The sequence below is a fragment of the Lithobates pipiens genome, unplaced genomic scaffold (genome assembly GCF_037356315.1).
Source record: "Lithobates pipiens isolate NorthernLeopardFrog02 unplaced genomic scaffold, aLitPip1_a1.2 Scaffold_1, whole genome shotgun sequence".
NCBI lineage: Eukaryota > Metazoa > Chordata > Amphibia > Anura > Ranidae > Lithobates > Lithobates pipiens.
The window spans coordinates 65621632-65628925 of record NW_027507685.1 but is presented as its reverse complement, the minus strand read 5'-3'; the positions used below and the strand labels follow the sequence as shown (position 1 = coordinate 65628925).

At 37.7% G+C, this 7294-nt stretch overlaps 1 protein-coding gene across 2 annotated transcripts in view; it reads left to right on the top strand.

Annotated features, from left to right (window-relative positions):
- The first annotated feature begins 257 nt into the window (after positions 1-257).
- LOC143927306 (endothelin receptor type B-like) overlaps positions 258-7294 on the top strand; it is a 51050-nt gene continuing 44013 nt past the window's right edge. The window contains exon 1 of one of the 2 annotated variants that reach the window (XM_077451350.1): positions 258-416. The gene's annotated coding sequence lies outside the window, so the exon portion shown is untranslated. The remainder of the gene's footprint in view (positions 417-7294) is intronic. The other variant, XM_077451433.1, reaches the window with a different exon arrangement.

Below are 7294 nucleotides of genomic sequence, written 5' to 3'. Positions count from 1 at the left end.
GGTTGGCTACTCTTATAATATATCTAGGCTGTCCCCATAGAGACATCACAACAATGAGCCCTCTAGCTGCTTCACTTTTCCCTAATTATCTTCACTTCTCCTTTGAATGACAAGTTCAACAATTTTTTTTTTTTTTTTCCTTAAAGCCCTCTCTGCTTTTCTAACTCCGAGAATTGTCCAGCCCCCTGGTGTTACCTCATTGGCTATGACACATCAAACAGACAGCCTATATAGTGCCACTGGACATAATAACTGCATCATATAAAGCTTCCCTGGCCAAAAATTCCCCTTAGAGTTCTCAGATGAGGAGGACTTAACTGTGTGGATCTGTTCTAACCTTCTGGCTTCTACGTGAATGGTTCAAATGTCTACAAACAGAAGCCTAATGAGCTAAGAAACTGAAGATATCCATGAAGGTACTTTACATTTTTGTTCTGTATAATGTTACTTTAAATTATTTTTCAATTTTATTTATTACATTAGGAAGGATGGTATGCAGGAAATAAGAGTAATTTGTCTCTCTGTGTGCACATCTGCAGGGAGCATTAGGATATAATGAACTAACTTTAAAAACTATTCTACAATTCAAACAAAGTTGGGTAACCTTTGTTTAAACAGTGAGGATTATAGCACTGTTCCAGAATTTGTGTGTAACATAATCTGATTTGGACATTTGGACACATTTTTTTCAAATACGTTACTTATTAAAGCCTTTTTTTTTAAAGGGGTTTTTTTCTTTTTTGAGTGAGCAGTATTTTCTGTCATGATTGATGGATATCATCTCATGTGAGTGAGTAGTACATGATGTGCAATGGACAGGAGGAAAGAATGATGTTATAATTCCACTAATGGCTCAATTCACTAAGCTCTACCATATGGATTATTTGTCATAACATCTCCTATTTCCAGCACTCATCATCTCTCACTGCTGAAAATATGGCAGATAATAATCAATACGACTTGGCGAATTAAGCCAGTTTCTTCTATCCATCTATCTATTTATCTATCTATCTATTATTCTACCTATGTCAGGAAGAGGAAATGATAACAGATACCAATCTGTATTTGTATATACCCATTTATATATCTATCATATCATTGATAAATAGAAAAAAAAAGAGAGATTACTAGAAAGCAGATATATCAATAGATAGATAGATAGATAGATAGATGGAATATGGATCTATCTATCTATCTATCTATAGTCTATCTATCTATTTATGTATCTGTCTGTTGAAATTGTATCTAACAGATTCCAATCTATCTATGTATGTATGTATGTATGTATGTATCTATCTATCTATCTATCTATCTATCTATCTATCTATCTATCTATCTATCTATCTATTTATGTATCTGTCTGTTGGAATTGTATCTAACAGATTCCAATCTATCTATCTATCTATCTATCTATCTATCTATCTATCTATCTATCTATCTATCTATCTATCTATCTATCTATTATTATATTTATTTCAGGAAGAGGAAATGATAACAGATACCAATCTGAATGTGTATATACCCATTTATGTATCTATCATAGCATTGATAAATAGAAAAAAAATATAGATTACTAGAAAGCAGATATATCAATATATAGATCCATATTCTATGTATCTATCTATCTATGTATCTATCTATCTATCTATCTATCTATCTATCTATCTATCTATCTATCTATCTATCTATGTATATATCTATCTATCTATCTAGCTATCTATTATTCTGTCTATGTCAGGACGAGGAAATGATAACAGATACCAATCTGTATGTGTATATACCCATTTATGTATCTATCATATCATTGATAAATAGTAGAAAAAGTTAGATTACTAGAAAGCAGATATATCAATAGATATCTATATCAATACATCAATCAATCTATCTATCTATCTATCTATCTATCTATCTATCTATCTATCTATCTATCTATCTATCTATCTATCTATCTATCTATCTACTGAGCTATCTAAACTATTAATTATAGGAAAAGAAAATGAAAACTAACAGATACCAATCTGTCTATCAAGCTATTCAAGTGATTTTATGTATCTATTTTTATCCTGTTCCATAGATAGATAAAAAAGTAGATAGACAGACAGATAGATAGATAGATAATTTGATGGCAGATAGATCAATAGATATATCCATTATTTATCTGTCTGTCTGTCTATCTATCTATCTATCAATATATCTATCTATCTATCTATCTATCTATCTATCTATCTATCTATCTATCTATCTATCTATCTATCTATCTATCTATCTATCTATCTATGTGTGGAACATATAATATGATATGATATAAATAGATACATAAAACCACTTGAATAGCTTAATAAACAGCATGGTATCTGTTGGTTTTCATTTTCTCTTCGTATAAGTGATAGTTTAGATAGATAGATAGATAGATAGATAGATAGATAGATAGATAGATAGATAGATAAAAAAAACATAAAATATAGCTGCGCATAAATTTAAGCTAAGATAATGTAATACTATATGACAATAAATGACACCAAAAAATCACCATAATAAATATAAAATCATACTCATAAATGAACATGTGATGAAATAAATGTGTAATACATGGTAAATATGTGATAACAATAATAAATTCTAAAATAAAAGAAATAAAGTAATTATATCAAAAGTCCAGTGAATGAAGTGAAAATGGTGACTTAATCAAATTCTTCTGTGCAAACAGAATCACCAGTGCTTGTGAACCTCCACCACACAACATTTGCGCTTACCAGAGGGTAAGGGATACAGGGCCCGTAGTATTAAATCGGTGGCGTCAAATCAACCTCCAGACGTCCATGGAAGGAATCAGCTGTGGTTAAAATGAGGACAAGCCAAACGATCCAAACTCAAAGGGCAGAGCAGTAAGCAGCAATAACGATCCCAATGAAAAAGGAAAACTCACCATAGTGTAAGTCCATAAAACACAGTTTATTTTATAAGCAAAAATATTTCACTTACATTTGTAGAAACCGTTCTCCTTGACTAAGTCACTCTTTGACTAAATGGACGTATGTTGGGAGGGTGGCGTGCTGATGTCATCGCTGTCTAGGACGGGTGTTTGTAAGCCGGCTGGCATTTCTTTATGAGCTTTTAATATTTCTACAAATGTGAGGGCAATATTTTTGCTTATAAAATAAACTGTGTTTTATGGACTTACACTATGGTGAGTTCTATCTATCTATCTATCTATCTATCAAATAGAAAATTAAACATCTGTCTTATTTATTTCACCCAAAGTAGCCAGTTATAACTCAATTACAATTTCTGTTGAACTGCATAAATAATGGATTTGTCTCTTTATATTTTATTCCAATATTATTTTAATTACTGGGCAGGCAAAAGTATTTGTAAGCACAATAAGTAAAATCTTATATAAGCTTGAGCAAACTAACATTATTATAAAAGTTGTTTTCAATCTTTTTCAATTTATTTAAAACACCAGCTTTCATTAAAATAATATGTGGTGATCCTGCCCTGAATGTCCTGGTTCAGGCACCTCCTGAACCAGGACGCTAGAGTGACAATACCCTGTCCATCTCTGCCAAGGGTTTTCCTATGTTGCCCCCCTGTCCCATGCACCCCTGGTTGAGACTACAAGCAACCCTGCTGTCACACATTGCTCTGGCACGGTTCACCACCATAGCAATGATGTACAAGAGACGTAGTAGCAAGTGCATGTAGGCAGGAAGTGAAAAAGGCTGGAAGAGGTCAGCAACAATGAGATTAAAAAATGGATGAAAAATTTGCGAAAACAGTATTTTATTGAAAATATGGCAAATGTTTTTGCTACCCAGTGCTTTAGAAAATGAAATGCTGTTATGCCGCGTACACACAACCGGACTTTTTGACATCAAAGGTCCGACGGAACGATTCCGGCGGACCATTCGATCGTGTGTGGGCTGCAGTGGACATTTGATTTGCAAAAATCTGACAGACTTTAGAAATGCTAAATTTTTCTAATTTTTCCGCCGGAACTCCGCTGGACCCAGTTCCTACCGAGAAATCAGCTCGTGTGTATGCTAGTCCGACGGACAAAAACCGACGCGAGGGCAGCTATTGGCTACTGGCTATGAACTTCCTTATTCTATTCCGGTCGTATGTCATCACGTTCGAATCCGTCGTACTTTGGTGTGATTGTGTGTGGCCAAGTCCGTTCATTCAGAAAGTCTGTCAGAACTCTGTCAGAACTCTGCCGAAAGTCCGTCGGACCTAGTCCCTCGAAAAGTCCAGTCGTGTGTACGCGGCATTAGAGTTCAGATCTACTTTAAGTAATCCACAGAAAGAACTCAAACTTTAACTACTATAAGGCTTAGGATTGTGGCAAAGGGAAATTGATTGTTGTAACTGAAAGCCAATTAAAATGTTTGCTTTCCTTGAGTTTAGAACAGGAAGATCAATGAAAGCTGAATGCTAATTTGTGCTTATGATATACTGTGTAATATACCTTTCTCTTTGCCTTAAGCTATAGAATTACAAGGGCGATTGGATGTGCATACACAAGATAACCACCCTCAGGCACAGTCTTCGGCCGCTGGGCTTACAGATATAAGCTTTGTTTGCCAAAGTGTCATATTTGTTGCTATAGGGAGGAGGCAGAGAAATAGTGAACAGGAACTTCTCTATCCAATGTGTTGTTTTCACAGTGGCTAGCCAGAACAGGTCAATTTCTATAGACATGAGATCATCATCTTATGTGTATGGCTACCATTATTACACAAATCCAGTTATAGTTTACTATTGAGCACTGTGCCTAATGCTACTTAAAGTGGTTGTAAACCATTTACAACTACTTTTTACTACAGGCAAGCCTATAATTAGGCTTACCTGTAGCGACACTGTATATCTCCTAAATCTGCATGGTTTAGGAGATATCCCTGTATGTGCATGTGCCAAAGTCATCGGCTCATGTGCACTTAAGCAAACTGAAGCAACGGCACGTACGTGCCGTTGCTTCAGTTATACTGTGCCGTTACTGACCGCTCGTGCAGGAGTGACGTCATCAAGGCTTCGGCCAATCACAGAGCCGGAGCCGCGTTACCCGGAAGTAACCCCTGTGACAGATGTCGTCCCCGGAGCGGTGAAAGAGGACTGCTGCGGGGGCTTTGATCTCAGGTAAGTAATTCATAATGAGCTAGTATGCTATGCATACTAGCTCATTATGCCTTTGTCTTGCACAGTTTTTATTTATTTATTTGTTTTTACGGTTTACAAGCACTATAAAGTGGTATTAAATACAAAAATATTGCAGCATACCAATTATATGTGGTGTTAGTCTTTTTTTTTATTTTCAGCTTATTATTATTTCTTTTTTATTTTCACCTGAAGAGCTGCCCAGTATGTCTGTTATTTTTCAACTTCCTTTAACAGTGGAAGCTGTCCAGCAAAAGTGACGGTTAGAGGGCTGGGACAAACTATTAACACTGACAGGGATGCTTACAATGATCAGCTTTTAATCATGTATGTAAAACCTTTATCCCCCAAAAAAAAGAACTGTTGCTGTAACTGCTTATAATGCTTTAACTGGAGTTCAGCTTTAATTTATTAGTCAAGTCCATCTAAATCTGCTAATACATCTAACATCACCCTCTCTCAAGGCTGACAATGCTGCTGTCCAAAGGTGTCTCTCTTGCTCCTCCTTCTAGAGTGGAGAAACCCTAAGTAAGGAAGGGGGGGGATTTACTAAAACCGGAGCATGCAAATTTTCTGGTGCAGCTCTACATAGAAACCAATCAGCTTCCATTTTTTTTTTTGTCAAAGCTTAATTGAGCAAGCTGAGGTTAGAAGCTCATTGGCCCCCATGCACAGCTGCACCAGATTATGAGAGATCCGGTTTTAGTAAATCTTCCCCGAAATGTGTTACTGGCCAGACCACCTGGTGGAAATAAAGGAGAAAACACCTGAATGCAGCCACCACATTTAAGGATTGCTAAGCTACAATATATTACCTTTTTGTTTTTGGGTTTAATACCACTTTAAAAAGGTACATTGGCAGTGATGGATTGCTACAGGTAGCCCAATATATAAGGAATTCTGTTGAGACAAAAATGGCTGTTAGATTAGATCACGTAACCTACACAAAGTACATTGTGTTAGTGAAATCTAGAAGTAATAAAGCCCTTTGCCAGCATGCTGCAGAGAAGGACCCTTGCTCTGTGTAGAAGCAGAGGTCTCTCTATAGAGGTCAGACATGCCCCCTGCAAATTGATGTAAACAAAGTATAATAACCAGTATTGCCACATTGGTTGACCCATTAAATAATATTTAACCTGAAGTGTTAACGTAATGATTTTTACTAATGTGCGTTAATTAAAGAGGAGCTGCACCTTAAAAAAAAATATTAAAAGTCAGCAGCTACAAATACTGCAGCTGCCGACTTTTACTAAATGGACACTTACCTGTTCCAGGGTCCAGCGATGTCGGCAGCAGATTATGAGCAATCGCTCGTCTCTCAGCTGCCCCCGCCGCCACCCCCTGTTAGGGAATCGGGAAGTGAAGCATTGCGGCTTCGCTGCCCGGTTCCCTACTGCGCATGTGCGAATCGCACTGCGCATCTCCACTGGTCCCCACTGTGTCCTGGAAACTGTGTGTTTCCCAGAACACAATGGGGAGGGATGGCCAGAGCATCTGCGACTAGCTGCGGCTAGCTTGTCCCAGAAGTGGGTGCAGATACCTGGATTATACAGGTGTCTGCACCCCCCACCCCAGAAAGGTGTCAATTGTGGCACCGGAGGGGGGGTTCCGAAGAGCAGACCTTCCACTTTAGGGTGGAGGTCCGCTTTAACAAGAGTAATTGCTCCTGAATGCACACCTACAGTAGTATGCAACACACATGCATTTCAGTGCATAACAAGGCAAAGAGGCAGGTGCCCTGTGCTGAAAAAATAATTCAGTACCTATATATATCTGCTTATGTCGCAGCACACTGAGTTAGCCAGGGTTCACACTATAGCGAACACAGACATCGCATGTGATTCACATACACACACTGCTGTGCCGGTCACATCCGATGTCTGTGCAATGCGAGTTCAGCCATACTGTTGTATGGCTGAACTCGCATTGGATTTGTGTAAAAAAGGCGCAGGGACTTTTTATTTCCCGCACTGGAATTGGATCGCCTGGGTGTTCATGCCCATGTGATCCAATTCTTGTCCAAATCTACAGTTCGCACTGCGATCTGTAAACAGATCTGGGGATGTCACTGACATTGTATTGACACCCGCAGCAGTTTGCAGAGGGAAGTGTGACCTGCCTGCGGACGAGATGCGATGCG